At 42.1% G+C, this 22,675-nt stretch overlaps 1 long non-coding RNA gene and 1 pseudogene across 1 annotated transcript; one reads left to right on the top strand and one right to left on the bottom strand.

Moving 5' to 3' along the window:
- Positions 1 to 2,100: 2,100 nt before the first annotated feature.
- Positions 2,101 to 3,507, bottom strand: LOC126937496 (nuclear transcription factor Y subunit gamma-like; annotated as a pseudogene).
- Positions 3,508 to 3,663: 156 nt separating this feature from the next.
- On the top strand, positions 3,664 to 19,328 carry LOC126937503 (uncharacterized). Its single transcript, XR_007719754.1, has 3 exons — positions 3,664 to 3,756; positions 4,148 to 4,262; positions 18,926 to 19,328. It is a non-coding gene; the product is annotated as an uncharacterized LOC126937503 (long non-coding RNA).
- Positions 19,329 to 22,675: the final 3,347 nt, after the last annotated feature.

Here is a 22,675-nt window from a genome sequence, read left to right on the forward strand (position 1 = left end):
ACTTCTTCACTCATTGTCTGGGCATAGAACATTCAGCAGGTGACAGCACCATTAGAGGAAATGAGCCTAGATCCCTGAGTCACCACTTGGAGGAAGCCACACTGGAGAGCCGCCTGATCAGGAGTGTGCATGATGTTTGGTTTGTTTGTTTTCGTGAGGGGGAAACCAGCCACTGAGATTTAGAGACTGTCACAACAGCTAGTGTTACTCATTCTATGTAATCCATTGAGTGTTTGCCTCTTCTTGAACCCATTAGTAGTATCAAAAATGATGCGATGTTCTGAGCAGCCAGGCATGGGTCATGTGCTCATCTTTGAAGCCCTGAGTTAGGTAGAGCCCTACCCCCAACCATAAACAAGTTAGAGCAGGAGTAATTCCCCCCAAAGAAAACCAGGATGCCGCCGGGCGCGGTGGCTCAAGCCTGTAATCCCAGCACTTTGGGAGGCCAAGACGGGCAGATCAGGAGGTCAGCAGATCGAGACCATCCTGGCTAACACGGTGAAACCCCGTCTCTACTAAAAATACAAAAAACTAGCCATGCGAGGTGGCGGGCGCCTGTAGTCCCAGCTACTTGGGAGGCTGAGGCAGGAGAATGGCGTAAACCCGGGAGGCGGAGCTTGCAGTGAGCTGAGATCGCGCCACTGCACTCCAGCCTGGGCGACAGAGCGAGACTCCGTCTCAAAAAAAAAAAAAAAGAAAACAAAAGAAAAGAAAACCAGGATGCCATTACCAGAATAAGGGGGAGAAGATGCTACACAGACAACAAACCTGATGTGCACACAGTCCCGCACGTCCCTCTCGGGCTGGGCTCTAATGCAGTGCTTGAGGAACACCCAGCATTTTGAGGTCCTTTTCAAGTCATGCCACCGCTCTCATTCTTGCTCTTCCTCTTCGTCTTCCCTTTTGCTCACCTTCTCAGCCCCCACTCTCTTACTCTCCATTCACCTTCTGGAAATTCTGCTGATTTTTAAAATGCAGCTTGGATATCCCTTCCTTCCTGAAGTTTCTTCACATTCAAGGTAAGTTTTATGTTCTTCTCTTTCTCTCATGGGGCCCTGTGATTTCTCTTTCTTTGTCTTTACTTCATTATTTAGAAATTATTAACTGTGAAACTCTCAAAGCCGGGATGGGCCTAGTCATCATTTTGTCCCCAACACCTAGCACAGTGCTTCCATCTGGTTGAAATGTTCAGATGAATAAAGAAAGGAATATAGTCCAATCATTAAACCGTGGGCTAAATTCACCTTTGCAGTGGCTATCTACAGGATAGCTAAATCCACATTTCTACTCCTATGATTAAGGAAATAAGAAATTTTACAATCAAAAACAATCAGTTGCATGCATGTTTCTGAAACTGTATGTCTATTTTGCAACTCTTACTGTGTTAAATCTAAGGACTAACTTTTGAGTAAGATAAGGTCTTATCATTAATTTCTTTTTTTTAAATCTAAAATAGATTTATTGCATTTCATGCAGTTTGAAGACCATGGAAAGGGGACTAGCACAGTTTTTAATGCATTTAAAAAATAAAGGGGAGGTGGGCAGCAAATGCCTAAAGTCCTAGACTCCTGGGTCCCTAGGAGAAAAGAGTGTGGCAATGAACCCACCCACTCTCCATGGGGAATAAATCGGTCTCTTAAATGCAAGGACTGTTTCCAAGGCCTCTGGATGCAAATACACAGAGCTCCGTGGTAAGAGTAAGGGATAGGGAGAGGACCACTAGTGAAAAAGCAGCTACACATATTACCTAATTCAATCTGAGGGTAGAACAACATGGCAAATCTTGGGGGCAGCAACTGTTCCAAGGGTCAAGAAATATCGCACACCCACGGGCAGATTTGCTCCTAAAAAGAAGTGGCTGTAAGAAACAAAAGGAGAAATATTTCTTCAGCCACACTCTTCAAGAAAATGCCAAAAAAAATGTGATTTAATATTTTAATTTCATAGCATTGGACACACAGCTCAACATATTGAAATATTGATTCCTTGGAGAAAAAAGGAAACAAAAAATACTGCATCTTTCTGTTGGAGAATCTCGGCCCCCAGGCATGAGGCCTAGTGCACCAACGCCCTAGCCTGCAGGAGGCACTGAGGTTAGTCAGGTCCTCTGGGGAGGGAGGCTGTGCCCATGACCTGGGGCTGTATGGCAACGATTGTGTTGGATGTCCTTGGCCTTGCCAGCTCAGGCTCTCAGTTGCCAGTCACCTGGGGGGCCTGCCCATCGGAGGGCTGGTTGACTGACCGGATAAACATGGGCTGGGCAGGTCCTGGCCTGCAGGTATGGTTACTTGCTGGATCTGGTAGAGCTGCTGTCCACCTGTGAACTGGCTGAACTACTGCTGTCTTCGCTGGACCTCTGTCTGTGTAATCGGTTGAGAGTTGGTGTCAAGTGTCTGGATCTATCCCTGCAGAACCTGGGTGCCTGATACAGACTGGGCTAAGCAGATACACTGCAGTTGGCCAGCTTTCAGCTGCACTGGGATCTGCTGGATCTCTCCTGTGTTAGTGAGGATCTGCTGCGTCACCTGCACGGACCATCCAGTGCCACTCTGGGCCTATTGGGCTTGACCCTGTGGCTGGGTCTGCACAATCTGCACCTGCTGACCTTCTGCAACCTGTGTTGTCACGGGTGTGGTCTGGCCCTGCTGAGGCTGTGCGATGATGAGCTGCCCAGGCCGGATGGTGGTCATGGAGCTGGCAGTGGGCTGCTCTTACTGCTGCCCCTGAACTTGGACGGTGGTGGGCTGCTGAGCCAGCGTGAAATAGCACTGGACTAGCTCAGCAGGAGTTATAGACTGCAGCACCTCCTCCTGACACTTTGGGGGTTTCAGTTCATCTCTTGGAACAATATGGAGGAGAAAAGCAAATTGATCAAATTCCACGGGGATATCATTTCTCTGTAGAGTCTGGCACTTGTTATCCTGTGTGTGAATCCAGGCTCGAAGAGTCAACTCCGTGATAAAAACCTGAGCCGCCCTGGCAAAGAGCACAGGGGCCTCTGCACTGATCATCTTCACATCCTCATCCAGTTTCATAATCTTTTTTTTTTTTTTTTTTTTTTTTTTTGAGACGGAGTCTTGCTCTGTCACCCAGGCTGGAGTGCAGTGGCGCGATCTCAGCTCACCTCAAGCTCCGCCTCCTGGGTTCACGCCATTCTCCTGCCTCAGCCTCCCGAGTAGCTGGGACTACAGACGCCCGCCACCTCGCCCGGCTAGTTTTTTGTATTTTTTAGTAGAGACGGGGTTTCACCGTGTTAGCCAGGATGGTCTCGATCTCCTGACCTCGTGATCCACCCGTCTCGGCCTCCCAGAGTGCTGGGATTACAGGCTTGAGCCACCGCGCCCGGCTCATAATCTTCTTAATAACGAGCCAGTGGGAGTTATTAAGTGCACTCAGAAATCTTTCACTGCTAAATTCCGGACTTCTTCCATGACCCGAGGCCAGAAGGACTTAGGCTTTGCTGGCATCACTGCTGCTAGTACCACTAAATCCTCCTTCTGTGGACATTTCGGCAAACGCCTTTGCAGGGAGTCTAGGAAGAGCAGGAGCCGCCCTGGCGCTCCTGCGGAGTCGGGCAATGCAGAGGCTCAGGCACCGCGGAGGGAAGCGGAGAGCGGGAAGCGTGAGTCCTGGAGAACGGCGCATGCGCGAAACTGGGGCACAAACAAGATGGCGGGCACGCCGTTTGCACCGTCTCCCGTTTTCCTCTCCCTTTCCCCTGGTGCCCCGACTCCTATAATTAATTTCATATAAGAGGTATTCTGAGAGCGTAGTTATATCAAAAACTCACCTGCATTATTTCCGTGTGTGTGTGTATGTGTGAAAAATGAAGATAAAGAACATATTTAAAAGTAAAATCTGCTTTGTGGGAATGGAATTTACTTTTCACTTTTATTTTTCCTTCCCTTTTACATTGTTTGGGATCCACAGAGTGTGAGTGCTCAACGTACAGCAAAGAGGAGGATAAAGCTGTAAGGAGTGTTTCGGATTTGATTGTAATCTCTCTCTCTTAAATAAAGATAATGTCCTCATTGTCTGATTGAGACAGAAACTCCCCACCTCCCTATTAAAATTTTTTTTTAAAAAAACCCTGACCCAGAGGTTTCTGAAGCCTCCATTGATAACACACAATGGCCTGTTCTTCTAGGATGTTTCATGGCCCTTAAGGAAGCCTCTGTTCGCCCACATGATGAAAGGGTGAGAGATGAGCAAGGAGAAGCCGAGGTTCGCCTGCCTCGCCCTGCCTGGGCAGAGGACTGTGGGTAAGTGCAGGAATCCATTAAGGACATGCTGGGCCGAGGGAAGTTTGTATCTCAAGGACGAGAAATAGGCAAACTTTCACAGGAAATATTTCCCAGCACCTTTCAGCTTAGAGGATAGAGGAAAGAGGAGGCAAGAAAGAAAAGGGAAACAAAGGCACAGAAGTGGGAGGAAAGGGAGGGAACCTAAGCAAACACCACCATGAGCCAGAGCCAGTGCTCAAGGTGGCTTTGCCCTTTTTCTCGTCGTGGGCTTTCCGATGCCAGTCCTCGCCGCCCTGGCCCTTGGCTGAGGCCATTTTTCAATGGTCTAGAGGTGAAGTATCCCAAGCGGATGTGTCGTGCTGAGCTGTATTAGCTAAACTCTGTGCTGGAAAAATAAGACTGCACTCTCTGTCAGCTTGACCTGGTGCTCACCCATTGTGAAGGCCCTCACTCTAATCCCTGAGCTTCTGAATGTGTCACCTTACATGGCACAGGGGACTTTATGGATGTGAGTAAACGTCCAGTCTTTCAGATTAGACTGGGCTCGTCTGGATTATCCAGATGAGATACAACGTCACTGGCTTTGAAACTGCAGGGAGGGGCCACAAGCCAATGGAGGAATGTGGGCTGCCTCTAGAGGTTGGAAAAGGTCATGGATTCTCCCCACATTGGCCTTCAGATAGGAAAGTAGCCCCGCTGAAACCTCGATTTTAGCCCAGTGAGACCCATGTCAGACTTCTGACCGACAGAACTATAAAATAATAAATTTGTATTATTTTAAGCCACTAAATTTATGGTCATTTGTGGCAGCTATGGAAAGCTAACATATTCATTAACAGATCTTGAGAAGAGCTAGAGGCCAGAGGCCAAAAAACACTTCATAGTCGGCTTGGCAGCTAATAGCAGGAAAGAAGCATTAAATTGTGTGTCCTGTGCTTCTCTGCACTAGTCCCACTCTGCTCAGTTATAAAGGGCTGTAATGAGAAGAGGGAGATGAAAAAGAACTGAAAGTATTTACCGACGTGGAGAGGAAGTAGATGACAAAGGTCAGCATAAATTGGGCTGTCTCCCGTCTTTTAGGGCAAGTAAAAGGCTGGTGAGCCATAGAGTTGTGAAAATTGTATTTTAAAATCAAAGTTGGGAAAGGCTTCGAAGTTGGAGTACTTTTTTCAAGCTCTAGGATTGTAAATATATTAAGGTGATAAAATAAAATGGTGCATGTGAGATCTCTTTGAAAACTATAAATTATAAGATGAAGTGGGCTAGATAGTTGTCTCCAAAAGAGTAAGTCCAGGTCCTAATTCCTAGAACATCTAAATGGACCTCATTTGGAAAAAGGGTCTTTGCCAATGCGATCACATTAAAGATCATGAGAAAAGGTATTCTGAATTACCCCTAAATGCAATCACATATATTTTCCCAAGACAGACACAGGTAGGAGAAGAGGAGGAAGCAATGCGGCCACAGAGACAGAGACTGGAGTGATGGAGCCAAAAGCCCATGTTGGCAGCTGTCATATGCTGAAGGAGTCACAATCTTTCCTCATAATCCAGAGGAAGTGGCACCCTGCCAGCACCTTGATTTCAGACTTCCGGCCTCCAGAACTGTGGGATAATACCTTTCTGTTATTTTAAGGCACACAGTTTCTGGAAATTAGGTATGGCAGCCCTAGAAAACTCATATATGTAAGGTTAGGAGCTAAGCTAGAAAATACAAGTACTACTAGAAATGGCAGTATGTTCATTTATGAGTGTTATTAAGTGGTCCACTGACATTCCTATGTTATAGTAGGATGATGTGAGTAGCACGTGAACACCTAATCGGATTTCAAGTTCATGAGTAGGTGGTGAGATCCTTGAGGATCCTGTCTTCTCCTGGTGCCCCCCATAGTGCTGGGTGCCAAATAGGTGCCCAACAAAATATTTTCGGATTTGCATCTCGTAACAAGGAGTAATTCCTCCAAAGAGGAACTCATCAAGAATGTGGAAAAGTAGAACTGCTCCCGTCAGGAACTGTGGCCCTGTGGAACCCCAGGTCACTCTTTCTCTTGGGAGCTACTGAATTCTCAGGAAAAACCTATATAAGTCCAGCAACTTCAGGGTCATCTATGACACTCTGTGGACCCCTCATGAAGGTTTTCCCCCTAACTCATGCAAGAGAAGTTGACCGTTCCCCAAAGCCACATTGACCAGATGAATTCACGTGATATGAGGGGATGGGATCAAATTTTCCAAGGTCCGGGTGGTGAAGCTACCTCTACCCAAGAGGGAGCCCGTTACGTCACATTCCCATTGGCCTCCATTCAAACCTGAGTCCTGCTGCACCATGAATTTGAGAAAACTTTTGATCTTCGGATTGCTGCCTCATTTTCTAGAAATATCTAGAAAGTTTCTAGAAATAGTCATTTTGTGTGGAAGCCTCAAGGTCCTTTACTGGCTAGCTTTGGCTCCTGTCACAATACCTTTCTCTCAGTCAGCATGACAACCATCTGCCCTTGAGGCTGACAGGCCAAAACAAATATGATTAGGGTTGCTATCTTCAGAGTGCTGACAGCACCCTAGGTGTTGGACAACTGGCGTGTTGGTTCCAGAATTGTTCCCCAGCCAAATGCAGCCAGCCCAAGTCACAATGCCAAGCCTGGTTCCCAAGGGACTTTGCAGAAACTGAAAAGTGAGAGAGGATACTATATACATTTGGATGAGAAATATGCTTCCATCAGCACTGGTTCCCCTACCCGATTCAGCAATACATGAAGCTATTAAAAAGAATGCATGTTTTAGTTACAAGTTTGGCAATTGTTCATTTATCACTATACAGTCTCCTTCCACCCAAATATGCCCAGGAGTCAAACGCCCCGAATCTCTTTTCTCTCTCATGGATGAAATTAATCATCTATCCAAATGAGATTTTCTGTGCTACGTTGGCATGACTGCCCCTGTCTGGGATCCTGATGTCCCACTCAAGAGAATGGCTCTGTTGTTCTCCTCAGACTGAAGCCCAGAGCAGCTAATTCGCCTCCTCACAGTGGCAGCCTCCACACTGAATTTGTAGGTCAGAACGTCTGTTAATTCTTTTGATCCTAGGCTTCCTTCCTTGCTGCAACAGTTCTTGCATCTAGTCTGGTTGTGTTAGGATGGCTATGACCAGTCTTTGTCATGGTAATGGGGTTATATTCCATTCTATTTTAAAAGTAGAAGTATGATGTTTTGTTGAGGAAGTAACAATTCCTGTTATGTCAACTGCACATTGCAGAACAAATTCAGTTTTCAGTGATTCTGGTTTTTGAGATGAAATTGGAAAGGAATTTGGAAATTGTCTGGCTCAGATTCTCCATTTTCATCAGGAAATCAGAGATTCTTCCAAAGTCAAAAGCTTGTCTGTAATGGAGCAGGATTTGCAGTCAATTCTCAAAGTCCCCGTTCTAAGCTCTAACCATGACCTCAAGCTTCTCAGAATGATTGTCTGAAGATCCTTGACCATCCTGCACTTCTTTGTTAGTAGTCCCATGTCTCATGCTCCTCCTGGAAGGTGATTTTGATATCCATTTATTTTGATAGGAGAGTCCTGGCCATCATCTGGCATGAGCTGCAGAGAAGCTTGTGTCCATCTGTGAGGTGGGAGGCGTATTATTTCTCAACATAATTGCAGCGAAGCCACCAAGACTCTAGATGTTAGGGTGAAATGTCAGTCGTCCTGAATATTGGCTCTTGTTTGACAGCATCATTCACTCTTACTGCTGGGACTCACACATGGCAGTGACAGAACCCCTGAATGAGTTAAGGTGGATGCACTGATGGCCCCTCCTATACTGCATTAGATGTCATCTGTGTACCCAGCTCATGAAGTTTGGCAGAACATGCAGAAAGATATGAGTAAGGAAGGCATGCTCTTCCCTTAGATGAAAGCACTATTCAAGCATCTCTCAGATAAGAGTTCCTGGCATGATACATCATCCTATCTTACCTTCTAAACAGGGTTGTGTTGAGGATAACATAGCAAGATGACATGTAAAAGCACGTAGAAGGTTTTCATCAGCAAAAATTAATATGACTGATAAGTACTTGACTTTACGTTACCAGTCCCTTTGAAAATGTATTTCTTAAACGTGGACAAAATTGCCACATAATATGTAATGTAAATTATCTGGGAAAAATTTGCTAACCATCTTATTTTGGCCAAATGACTCCCCCAGATGGACGTGGAACTAAGACCCAGATCCAATATTGGCTGTGCCAAATGAAGAAATGGAAATAGATTTGAAAGGTGGAAACTTTGAATGGAAAACTTTTTTTCCTTGCTTTCCAACCTAGAATCTGTTCAAAAGTGTTAGACAGCTCTCAGAATCCACAGTGGGAGAATGAAATTTCAAATGGAAAATTGTAAGTGCCAAGAGCCTCTCATCACTAGGATAACGTTTTGTTTTTTTCTTTCTTGAATTCTCTGACTTCCTCTCCTTTGCTGAACTATTTTCTAACCATTTTATTAGTGTTTATCTGTTACAGTGAATCTTTTGGTTTGGGTTTTCTATAGGTTTTTGTGGACATGTGGAATAACGTCAAATCTTGTATTTTTGTAAAATTTTATCAATACATTCCAAAGAAGAGGTTCAAAGGGTGACAATAGAGAGAGGAGAGCAATTAGTCCTAACCCTTCATGTTATTCTCCTCTTTTGGCACTTTGATTCTTAGTAAGGAACAAGTCTTTCTTTTTCTTTCTTTTTTTGTTTTTTGGAGAAAGGGTTCACTCTGTCACTCAAGCTGGAGTGCAGTGGCACGACTGTGGCTCACTGCAGCCTCAACATTCTGGGCTCCAGAGATCCTCTTGCCTCAGCCTCCTTGAGTAAGTCTTCCTTGAACATTTACTTTCAACCAGGTTTGATTATCAGTTGTTTTGTTTCATTTTGGTTTTGCTTTTGCTTTTTTCTGAGTTCAGCATTTTCTTACAAATTGTCACAGTTACGCTAATTCTTAAGGAAATAGATTCACTCCACATTTGCGTTGTTGGTGTTGTAGCTACCTTCTTTGTGCAAGTGGTTCACTGATGTGTTTTTTTGGGATAATCAATACAGGTGAATATTATATATTCATCAGATTTCAGATTAGTAGTCCTCAAACACAAGGACATTGCTGGGTAAATATGAGTGAAAGAGGAAATCTTTAAAGTTAGTGTGGCTGACTCACAAGATTGATGCACTGAGAACAAATCCCATGTCATCTCCGTCCCTGGATCTCAGGGAGGTGGCCTTCTTCCTCTCTTGCTCTCTGATATGTGACAGTCTGTAACATCACACAGGAAGTTTATCTGGATGGTGGCCTCCAAGTAGACCCCCAGTGGTCACAGAACAGAAAGACTCACAAGTTAATGTCCAATCGAATTTGGACACAAATTAATGTCCAACCAATTTGGACAAAACCAAATTAATATCCTTGAGTCACACAGTTTATGGACTCAATTTAAAACCATTAGTCAGAAGCAAAGGAAAAGAGATGGGTAAGAAGTTACCCCAGTCACACAAAGGGTAGAAGGACTATACTCTTACAATCCTCAGTCGTGCAGTATTGATCAGCCCCGTCTCTCTCTTTCTCTTTGCTGCCTGAGCCTTCCCACTGACAGGCATATGTTAAGAACATAAGAGTGAGGCTTCGGCAAGCCCAATGCAAGCCCAGTGAATGAAAGAGGTAACAGCCAACAATACACACTCTATTGCACGGATGCAAGCTGTAGCTTGCCTGTAAGCCTGATAAATAGCTTTAGATTGTATCTGCCTTTTTTGGGGAGAGGACAAGTTGGGCCAGAATAGATGTTACTAATGGGTAGCTGATGTAAGGCTTCATGAATATTGAGTGCCTCTGTGACTCATGTATATTTAGGGTGTCATGAATATTCAGAGCCTCGTATATCTCATGAATCTTTGGTTTCTATTGCCCTATGTATTAGTCTGGGATCTTCAGAGAGACAGAACCAGTAGGATAAGTAGATGGATGGATGGATGAATAGATTAGATAGATACATGACTGATAGATGATAGATAAATAGATAGATAGATAGATAGATAGATAGATAGATAGATAAGATATTTATTAGGGAAATTGGCTCACCTGATTATAAAGGCTAATAAGTTCAACTCCAAAAGCCTCAGAAGCAGCAAGATAATGTATAATTTTCAGTGTGACAGGGAAGGCCTGAGAAGCTGAGATGGGGCTGAGGGAGGATGCTGGAGCAAGTCCTGGAGCCCAAAGGCCTGGAGTTCTGATATTTAAGGACAAGAGAAGGGTGTCTCCACTCCAGGAGAATAAGAAAGAATTCACCTTTTCCCTGCCTTTTTGTTATATCCATGCTCCTAGCCAATTAGATGGCACCTGCCCACAATGAGAGTGGGTCTTCCCTACTCAGTCCACGGACTCACAATCACCTCTGAATACACTTCACAGACACACCCAAAGGAAATGCTTAATTACCCCGCTAGGTATCCCTTAATCCAGCCAAACTGACACCTAAAGTTAACAGCACACCCTACTTCCCTTTGTTTCTTTGTGTAGTGCACATAGACTGTTTTTGTCCATGCATAACATGTCTCCCAGGTTACTAACATATCTGTATCTAACACGTCATGAATCTGTATATTCCTCATAAGCTACTTGCCTATACATCTATGATTTGCATCTATCCCATTTGTTTTCTATAGCAGAATTGAATATTTTCAAATAATACGACAAACACAATATAGCAACATGCACAACTGGTTGAGTGGTGTATTAGGAAAAAAATAGAATTAGTAGTCATTCATCAAAAAGTGTTCTTTATTGTTGGGAAACATTTATTTGGACTGACACCCTCTTAATGGTCACATTGAGGACAAAACAGTGCCCCAGAAATCTTAAAAAATAATAATAATAATAGTCTTCTCATTTGAGTTAATAACACTGTGCTTTGCCCAGTTGTTTAAGTCCAGAACCCAGCACTATGTTGATTTCTCACTACCTCGTATTTCATCCATCAATAAACCCTGCTGATTGCACCTCCATCTCTCTTTAACATTATCACCCACACTGGTTTAGACCACAATGGTCTCTTGCTTTGACAGGGCAGTAACCTACCAACCAGCATCCCTGTGGCCACTCCCGTCTCTCTGCAGCTCATTTTCCACATGGCAAGCTGAGTGGTTTTTTAAATATGTAAATTCGTGTGAGTGTCCTCCAACTGCTTCTAGATGAGTGTCAACCAAAGTATGGTCAGTGAAGATGGAAACAACCAAAATGTCTATAAATTAACAAATGAATAAATAAAATGTGGTATATCCATATCATGGAAGATTATAGGTTATTTGTCCATAAAAGGAAGAAAGTTCTGACACATGCTACAACATGGATGAATCTTGACATTATGCTAAATGAAAAAAGCCAGTCACAAAAGCCCACATATTGTATAACTCCATTTATACAAAATGCCCAGCACAGGCATTTTATATAGAGGCATTTTTATTATAGAAATAGAAAGTACATGAGTAATTGCACAGAGCTGGGGAGGGGTGGGTGGCAGCAGGGCAGGGAAGTAGCTACAGAGTCAAGGGTTTCTCTTTGCAGGTTGAAAATATTCTAAAATTAACTGTGGTAACAATTGCACATATCCATCAATATACTAAAACTAAATTCTACACTTTAAAATAGGTAAATTGTATGATATGTACATTATTTCTCAATAAAGTTTTTTTGTTGGTTTCTAAAGTAGTTTGTGAGCAAGCATCATCTGAATCACATGGCAGCTTGGAGAAATGCAAATTCTTAGGGCCCACTTCAGACCCACTAAAGAATCTCTAGAGATGGGCCCAGCAATCTGTGGTGTTGGGTTTTTTTAATCTAATTTTTATTTTAAGTTTAGGGGTGTATGTGCAGGTTTGTTATATAGGTAAACTTGTGTCACGGGGGTCTGTTTTACAGAGTATTTTGTCACCCAGGTATTAAGCCTAGTATACACTAGTTATTTTTCCTTATCCTCTCCCTCCTCCCACCCTCCACCTTCCAATAGGCCTCTCTGTTGTGTTAATGTGTTCTCGTCATCTAGTTCTCACTTATAAGGGAGAACATGCTTTGGTTTTCTGTTCCTGCATCAGTTTGCTAAGGATAATGGCCTGTAGCTTCATTTATGTTCTTGCAAAGAACACGACCCCATTCTTTTTCATGGCTGCATAGTATTCCATGGTGTATATGTACCACATTTTCTTTTTTCAGTCTACCATTGATGGGCATTTAGATTGATTCCATGTCTTTTCTATCGCGAATAATGCTGCAGTGAACATGCGTGTGCATGGGTCATCTTTATGATAGAGCAATTTACTTTCCTTTGGGTATATATCCAGTAATGGATTACTGGTTCAAATGGTATTTCTGTTTTTAGGTTTTTGAGGAATTGTCACACTATCTTCTACAATGGTTGAATTTACACTGTCACCAAGAGTGTATAAGCATTCTTTTTTCTCCAAAACCTAGCTAGCATGTTATTTTTTGCCATTTTAATAATAGCCATTGACTGGCAAGAGATGGTATCTCATTGTGGTTTTGATTTGCATTTCTCTAATGATCAGTAATGTTGAGTTTCTTTCCTATGCTTGTTGGCTGTGTGTGTATCTTCTTTTGAAAAGTGTCTATTCATGTCCTTGTAACGAGGGCTTTTTTCCTTGTAAATTTAAGTTCCTTATAGATGCTGGATATTGAACCTTTGTCAGCTGCATAGTTGGCATTTTCTCCCATTCTCTAGGTTGTCTGTTACTCTGTTGATAGTTTCCTTTGTTGTGCAGAAGCTCTTTAATCAGATCCCATTTGTCAATTTTTGGTTTTATTGTGATTGCTTCTGTCATCTTTGTCATGAAATCTCTGCCTGTTCTTATGTCCAGAAGGATATTGCCTAGGTTGTCTTCCAGGGTTTTTATAGTTCTCGGTTTTACATTTAACTCTTTAATCCATCTTAAGTTAATTTTTGTACATGATGTAAGGAAGGGGTCCAATTTCAATCTTATGCATATGGCTAGCCAGTTATCCCAGTACCGTTCATGGAATAGGAAGTCCTTTCCCCACTGCTTGTTTTTGTCAGCTTTGTCATAGATCAGATAGTTGTAAGTGTGCGCCTTATTTCTGCATTCTCTATCCCGTTCCATTGGTCTGTGTTTTAACAAACACTAAAGTTTGAGAAACACCAAAATAAATTAAAATCTAAATTCTGCACCAGGGCCTACAAGGCTCTGTAAGATCTTGTCATCTCTCTAACACCAGCTCTGATCCTGGCTGCACTGACCTTCTTTCTACGTCATGCAGAGGCCAAGTGGGTTCCTCTCTTAGGGCCTTTGCATAATCAATTCCCCTTACCTGGAATCTCTTTCCCTTTTCCTCTTTGCGTGTCTGGCTCCTTTTCGTCAATCAGTTTTCAGTTTAAATGTTATTTCCTCAAAGAAGCCCTCCTAGACCATCCTAGCTAAATGAGTCTCCCATTCACCTGGTCACATCACCCAGTTGTATTCTCTTCAGCACACTTACAACTATCAGATACTCTGTGTATTATTTACTTGCAGACTGTCTGTCTGCCTTCCTAGAATACAGGCAGGTCCTTCTATCTAGCAGGCACTCAGTAAACATTTATTGAATTGATGAGGAGGCACTGACCTTGAGCCCAAGTACCCCGGAATACATACCCTACCGTTCACGACGGCCTCTGCCTGGTTTCTGAGTCCTCTGTACTTGCAAAGGAATTGTGTTGGAAACTGTCTCGCCAAAATTATTCACATTTCCTGGTAACACAAACAACCATCCTGAAGACTGATGCTACAGAATAAGCTAAGGGCAGCTGAGGGAGATGAGCAAAATGGATGAGGAAGCAATATTTCTTCTTCGCTGTACTAAAAATTCTCCAAGAATGGCCCCAGTGCCTGATACAGATTAGATGCCAAAAAGATGTTTGCTTAACTCTTGAACTAAATGCTTAAGAAATGGAAAGAAATTCACTCTCACTTTGTAAGAAACCAGACCCCTGACAGATATGCCCCCTCAGCTCCTTCAACCCTTTGAGAATCACCTACACATTCTATTCTCTGCCCTCCCCCTCCTTTCTCTTAAATGAGATATTTGTGTTTTAAATGAAAACCATTGTTTACCCATCGCTAGCAGAAAAGAATCAATGTGCATGCATTCCTCATGTAATAAGAATTAAATCCCTTAATCCTGTAATTTGTTCTTACTGGTTTAGAATTTTGAAGTCCAAAAACACATCTGCCATCGAGGAAGTTAATTCCGGGGCTGGCTGGCTCTACGGCTATATGTATGTGGCCATTGTTCCTGCCTGAGGAATGGTCAGGAGGGGCTCAGGGCTCTGTTCTCATAATGAACCTTATGTTTCTAAACACAGGTGCGTTTGGATGTAGACATCTGTGTCATTAAATGGGGGGAGAAATAGCACAATAGCAGCTCAGAAATGGGCCCCTTGGAAATGCAAGGTGGGGTTATTGCAGTAGCTCTTATCAACACCATCATGACTTCTTTGATGATGGATCATGGTACTGAGATGGTGGTGACGAATAAAATTATCTCACCAGCATGTTTTCAACGTGCAGCTTTTCACTGTGGGGCGGGTGGGGCGGTCTTGCCAGAGTTCACCCCATTGTCTTCTTATTGAAAAGAGTTGTCAGAGGGCCCCTATTCTATCCTACAATCATGCCAATCTGCTTTTTACTCCAACTTTACATTTCATCTCTGCTATTTGATGTATAAGAATGAAAGAGCTCCTGGGAAATGTTTGTACCCTAATGGCTCAGATGAGATGTCCTGGGAAATTATCAAAAATGCGCAGGGCAAAGAAAGGACGGCTATCAGATGACCTGCAGACACTCTCCTGCCACCCTTCACTGAACAGAGCATAAACGTGTGCTGTGTCACAATTGCAGGATTCCTGTAATTCAGACACCTACAGGTATTTAGGACAGCACAGGTCTTACAGCAATTGATATTTTGGGCTGTTTCACAGGCACATATGCTCTGGGAATTTAGATTTTTGGAGTTAGTCATATGGAACATGACACTGTGCACTTATCCCATATTAATAATTTTTAAACATGTTATAACAAAAGTGTACTTCAGCATCAAGTCAACAAGGTTAATTTTTTAAAATTTTTTAAACTACAAAGAAATGACTGACATACAAGGAGCTGTACATATTTAATCTGTACAACTTGATGAGTTTGGAGAGAAGTTACACTTGTGAAAACCATCACCACAAGCTATGCCATAAACCTATTAATTACCTACAAAAGTTTCCTCCTGCCTTCTTTATTATTATTATTTGTATTCTTTTGTCATAAGAGCACTTAACATAAGATCTGCCCTCAGCAAGTAGTTGAAGTGTACAACACAGCATTTCTAACAGTCAACACAGCATTTCTAATGGTAGACGCTATGCTATCCAGTAGATGTCTAGGACTTATTCTTCTTGTATAACTGAAGCTTTGTAACCTTTGGCTAATTCTTTCCTATTAATCCCTCCCTGCAGCGCTTGGCAACTACAGTTCTCCCTCTGTTTCTGTGGGCTTGACTCTTAAGATTCATCATGTAAGTGAGGTCATGAGATATTTGTCTTCTGTGTCTGGCTTATTTCACTTATCATAATGTCCTCCAGGTTCATTCAGGTTGTCACAAATGGCAGAATTGCCTTCTTTTTTTTAAGGCTGAGTAATGTTCCATTGTATGTAGATACCACATTTTCTTAATTCATTCATTCATCAGTGAATATTTAGATTGCTATTTTGAATGATTCAAAGTTAATTTCAAACTTTGCAAAAAATTAATATGCAAAGTTATATTTTAATGGGGATCTTAGATACATAGCTTCATTTGACTAAAACATTCTCCTAGCTTTTTTCTTCTTTCTTTTTTTTTTTTTTTTTTTTTTTTGTGACAGAGTCTCGCTCTGTCACCCAGGTTAGAGTACAGTGGTGCGATCTCTGCTGTCTGCAATCTCTGCCTCCTGGGTTCAAACCAATTCTTCTGTCTCAGCCTCCTGAGTAGTCAGGATTACAGGCATGTGCCACCATGCCCGGCTAATTTTTTGTATTTTTAGTAGAGACGGGGTTTACACCATGTTGGCCAGGCTGGTCTCGAATCGCCCTCCTTGGCCTCCCAAAGTGCTGGCATTACAAGCGTGAGCCACCGCGCCCAGCTGCTTTTTTCTAATTCTAAAACTCCAAGTGAACATAATGTCTCAATAAGTTGTAGATGCTCTGGAGGTGTTTTATTAACATTCTCAAACTTTGAGCTGGAGCTGCAGCTAATGTTCATGTAATCTGACAAAACAGAGATACAGAAAAGTCAAGTGATGTTCCAGGAATACACAATGAGGCTGTGGTAATACCTGGACCAGAATCCAGTCTCCCGACTTGAAGTTCATTACTCCAGCCTACATCTGTCTCTCTACCTTCAACCTCAGCTATGTAGGTGGCTTGTGATAAGAAACTGGCAGTCTTCACCCCACAAGGCACACCTGCACCTGGCCCAGGATGCAGACAGGCAGAAGGAGGAAATGGGCAGGAGCCAGGACACCTGAGGCCCAGCCGCTGCCCTTGCCATCAGGGGAGCTCACAAATCAGCACCCAAGTGGGAAGCTGCTGCGACACCAGGTGCCCTACCTTGACCTTAGGGGTGTAATGGCTATTGCCTCACTGCCACCTTTGAAATCTCACGCACATTTCCCTATGGCCAATCCTGACCCAGAATTAAACAGAGAAGGGAAGTCTGGAAAGCCAGCTCCACTTTGGCTAAGTAAAAAGCCACCATGCTACGTTACATCTGTTGTTGTATTCACAGATGCCTTTGGCTTTTCTTTATGACACATATAAAAGAACAGGTATATAGAGGCCTTTCCTGGATTTCCTTGATGGAATTATTGATTTTCTGTCATTCTGAGTATGCCATTGCCTTAGATCACTGTCTCATCATACTGTCCTTTTTGGAATGAATTAATGCTACCCGCCTATTTGTGTATCACCTATATATAAAATGTAGAGTCTATTGATCATACTTGCAGCAAAAACAGGTTCTTAAGTATAACATATGTCAGGTAAATGAGGATTAGAGAAAATTCAGGATCTGTATGGCACTAGTATCTTTGTAACCAATAGCAAAGACATGGATGGAACTGGAGGCCATTATCCTCAGCAAACTAACGCAGGAACAGAAAACCAAATACCACATGTTCTCACTTATAAGTGGGAGCTAAATGATACACATGGACACATGGTGGGGAACAACACACACTGGGGCCTGTTGGAGTTTGGGTGGGAGGAGGGACAGCATCAGAAAGAATAGCTAATGGATGCTGGGCTTAATACCTAGGTGATGGGATGATCTGTGCACCAAACCACCATGGCACACATCTACCTTTGTAACAAACCTGCACATCCTGCACATGTACCCCTGAACTTAAAAAAAGGAAAAGAAATATTTATACTATGTTTTTATGTAGGTAGGTAGGTATATACGTATGTGTCATTAACATCTATCTATCTATCTATCTATCTATCTATCTATCTATTATCTAAATGTTTATTCATCTAGCATCTTCTATCTATCATTTATCTATTTGCCTATCACCTACTATCTAAAATCAGAGAGTGCTACTTAGACTTAAGAAGGACAGTTTTGACGAACACACAGCCAGATATCTAAAGACTGACAGCTGAGAGACTGAGAAATTGGTGGTGTAACCGCTGAGTAATTTTTTTAACTACTAAACACCTGTTACTCATCCAAAACCCAAAAGAATTGACAGTTATGTAAGCTGTTTCTTCACTTTGGCCTCTGGAGATTACATCGTGGTACAGATAGGAAACACAGAAACAGTAAACAAACAAAAGAAATAAAAACATCTAACTACACATGAGTATCGGGCATTTGTTAAGCTCTCATGCTCAGCTTCTGACTCTAAGCATTTCCTCGATTCTGCAGACTTGTAGCTTGTTTTTATTTTTTTTCTTAGAGCCAAGCCCAACAATTCTACTTTCCTTTCCTCTTTCTAAGGTAAAAAAAAAAAACAAAAGTGAGACTGTAGGCAAAAATAAATAAATAAAAATAAACAAATAAACAGAGCTTCACACAACAAATAAGGATACTTGATATAGAGACATTCATATAATGCACTAAGACTGTGAATCAGCCTTCCAGTCATTACGACCAACCCAGAGGGAAAAGGCGGGACAAATGGTTTTTGTGACTCCTGATAGAACATAGAGAGGGTATTTGTGGGTGGAAAGAGCCCTGATGACTTGGATTCAGAAGAACTGAGTTGAATCCATTTATTCATTCGTGACCTCTTAAGCATTATTTAACTTATAAGAGTTTGTGTTTCCTCTTCTGCAAAATGGCTAAATCTTATCTGCTTTCCTGAGACGTTCCAGGGTTGAATGAGTTCATTTATCTGTCTACCTCCTGCTTTCTCTTCCCTAATACTTCCTCACCTACCTTTGACTTCATTTGCCTCATAATTTCCCAAGAAAAATCATCAAATGATTAATATATGCAAATGTGACTACAAGTGAGATCACATTACTTTTACATGGTAGAGGATTAGGATTTAGTAGGCAAGTAGATATTTTAAAAGAACTTATTTCTTAGACTGACGCTTCTGTTTATTTCGTTTTATCAAAACAGTTGAACCAACCCAGTGACCAAGAAAAATATTCATGTCAGAAAACATTGTGAAAGATTTTGAAGTTGGCATAAAGGTAACTGGGTGTTTTGCCCAGAGAGTATGCTTATGGGATATCTATGTCTTTTACTTTGAACTATTTTACAACTTTGTAACCTGTAGATAATTGATGGCAATGCAAATTAGTCGTGTCCAAAGACAAACACAGCCTCGTTATTCATAGTAGCCTAGTTCTACGAAGTTGCCATGAACACTGAATTAAAGAATGCTGACTTTAGTAAAGCTCTAAAATACTTTTGCGGGGATGTTGGCTTTTTTTGTTTTTTGTTTTTTGTTTTTTTGAGACAGGGTCTCGCTCTGTCACCCAGGCTGGGAAGCAGTGGCACCATCTCGGCTCACGGCAACCTCCACCTCCCTGGTTCAAGCAATTCTCATGCCTCAGCGTCCTAGGTAGCTGGGGTTACAGGCTTGAACCACCATGCCCAGTCTTAACCTTTTATACTTGGTAATACATTCTCCTTTTCTTTTACAGTAGTAGCTTTCTTGTTATCTTATGCGATATGACAAATACCTAGCAGGTCGATCAGAAAATACAAATATTATTAAGATACACTACAAAAATGATACATACTTTGTGTGATTTATCAAAATATACACATTTAAAGTTGTTTACCAACATTTGATACAGGGCCAGGATTATTCTTTGGTTTTGGAGACAGCTGATTGAAGTTTTGTATTGTCTTTCATACATGAACCACAACAAAAATATGTATTTTGTAGTTCCCAGCTTCAATTTCTTTTTCTTTTTTTATTATACTTTAAGTTCTAGGGTACATGTGCACAACATGCAGGTTTGTTACGTATGTATACATGTGCCATGTTGGTGTGCTGCACCCATTAACTCATCATTTACATTAAGTATATCTCCTAATGCTATCCGTCCCTTTCCCCCTCCCCACAATAGGCCCCGATGTGTGACGTTCCCCTTCCTGTGTCCAAGTGATCTCATTGTTCAATTCCCACCTCAATTTCTTCTTAAACGAAGCAAGATCTTAAATCAAAACCAAGAAAACCATGAGAGAGCAGAATCCCTCTGGAATTTGAAGATTATTTTCCCCAAAACTTTACAGTTCTCCTAGAAATGTTCAAGGCATTAAGGTTAGTTTTTATAGAGAAAGTTCTCTTTCTAAATTTAATTTTCATTAATTTATATTTAATTTAATTAGACAATTATAATAACAAGGACAATTGACAGAGACAGGTTTGGAAAAAAATTCAGCTGACGACAATTATAATAACAAGGACAATTGACAGAGACAGGGTTGGGAAAAAATTCAGCTGATTCTGCTTAAGCATTCAACTCATCTGGTAAGAAAATAATTCACAGGATTCTTAAGTAGAATCCAGTACAGCAAATATTTAACAGACTGTGGGCAGTCATTAGTATGCTTAGAAGAGGAACTAAAAACAGGTAATTCATGGTGAGTTAGAATGCCCTGAAGTGGTTTTTTGTTTGTTTGTTTGTTTGAGATGGAGACTTGCTCTGTCACCCAGGCTGGAGTGCAGTGAGGCGACCTCAGCTCACTGCAACCTCTGCTTCCCGGGTTCAAGTGATTCTCCTGCCTCAGCCTCCTGGGTAGCTGGGAGCACGCCACCATGCCCTTCTAATTTTTGTATTTTTAGTAGAGACGGGGTTTCACCATGTTGGCCGTGCTGTTCTCGAACTCCTGATCTCGTGATCCGCCCACCTTGGGCTCCCAAAATGCCGGAATTTACAGGCGTGAGCCACAGCGCCCGGCCCAAAGTGTGTTTAACTACCTAGGAGTTTAACTACTACGGAGTGATCAAGGAGCCCTGGGAGACTAAGAGGAGCTACACTAAGAGCTAATCTAATCCCAACTGGGGATATGGTTTGGAAAATCACTCAACCCCTTGTTGTCTCAGTTTTATCACCCATGAAAAGTGAAGTTTGAGCTAGAATAAAAGCATGTGGGTCAATTTCATCTCCTAAGTCAGTGGTTTCTTTATTTTTTTTTTTCATTGCTTATTTTGCTTTGTAGATTGCCTAAAATTATAAACATTGTTTACATATAGTACCAATGACAGTGTTGAACTTAAGCTGATGCTTTATAACTCATTTCCAGGCCTCTGGGTTGGCAGTAGAAGTGGAAACCATTGTCCAAGACTTTTGACAAGAGTTTTTAACAGTTGCATTAGACAATGGGCTGGTAATATGTGGTAATGGGTACACCAAGGGAAAGCCTGCAGCTCTCAGCATTGCCCTTGGCCCCCATCACTAACCTGGGGAGAAAACCGTGAACCAAGGAGTCTGAGTCTGATGCCTTTTCTCTTTTGCTCTGTGCTGGAGTGTGTCAGTGCCGACCCTGCAGCTACAGAAATGACCAAATCACACCTGTTGTACTGGGGGTAAAGCTCAAATGGACCCTGTGGCTACTCCTCCTCCTTCCCCAATAAACCTTTGTTCCTGACCAGAAAAATCCATGCTGTGCTCAAAGGAGGGAATATCCTGTTATACACAGAAGAATGTCTTGTTATACCCCAAATTATGTGCAATGATGGTACCAGAGTCTACTATGGATAGCAGATAGTTGGCTATCCACAGGATATCCATAGACTTTGAATGGTACAGTCATTGCATATAATTTGGGGTAATTCATCTGAGTAGCCGTAATTATCATGGGTAAGTGATATATGGTATAAGAAGATATTTGTTTGTCTCATGCATGTCTTTTTTCCTTTGAGGTTTTTAGGAATATGAGTGTAAAATTAGTACTCTGAAATCAATAATGAGTCATTACCTCTTTGCTTTCATCCATTTTTGTGTTGCTAGAAAGGAATACCTAAGGAATACCCGAAAAGAGAGACCGGGCACAGTGGCTCATGCCTGTAATCTTAGCACTTTGGGAGGCCAAGGGGGGGGTGAATCACAAGGTCAGGAGTTCAAGATCAGCCTGTCCAACATGGTGAAACCCCATCTATACTAACAATACAAAAATTAGCCAGGCGTGGTGGCACGCACCTGTAGACCAAGCTACTCGGGAGGGTGAGGCAGGAGAATTACTTGAATCTGGGAGGTGGAGGTTGTAGTGAACCAAGATGATGCCACTGCACTCCAGCCTGGGTGACAGAAAGAGACTCCGTCTCAAAAACAAACAAACAAAAAGAGGTTTATTTCTTTCACAGTTCTGCAGGCTGTATAAGAAGCATGGTACCAGCATCTGCTCCTAATGAGGGCCTCAGGCTGCTTCCACTTTTGGCTGAAGGGGAAGGGGAGCCATGTGCAGAGATCGCATGGTGAGGGGGAGGACATTAATCTATTCGTGAGGGATCCACCCCCAAGACTCAAAAGAGGCCCATGAGGTGAAACCTCCAACACTGGGAATCCAGTTTCAACATAAGATCTGAAGGGGACAAATATCCAAAATATAGCACTCTTCATTCTCCCCAGCACATCCTCCTGCTCCCTTCCTTTAATCAGCGTTACTTGAACTGAAGTGGATTTTGAGCCTTTATTCATTGTATCAAAAAAAGATATTTATGTTCTCTGTTCTAAATTTTAAGATCAATTGAGCATGACATTTCAGGTATCTTTCTCTTACAAAAAGAAAACAAAACATGAGAAAATGAAATTAAGTTTCTTCTATATTCCCATGTGGTTGTGATTTTCTTTTAAAGCAGGTCAACTGCCTTCAATAGAAAACTTTCTCAATTCCTGTTAAAAAAAAAAAGGA

Source organism: Macaca thibetana, chromosome 15, assembly GCF_024542745.1.
Source record: "Macaca thibetana thibetana isolate TM-01 chromosome 15, ASM2454274v1, whole genome shotgun sequence".
In the NCBI taxonomy this organism is placed as follows: Eukaryota; Metazoa; Chordata; class Mammalia; order Primates; family Cercopithecidae; genus Macaca; species Macaca thibetana.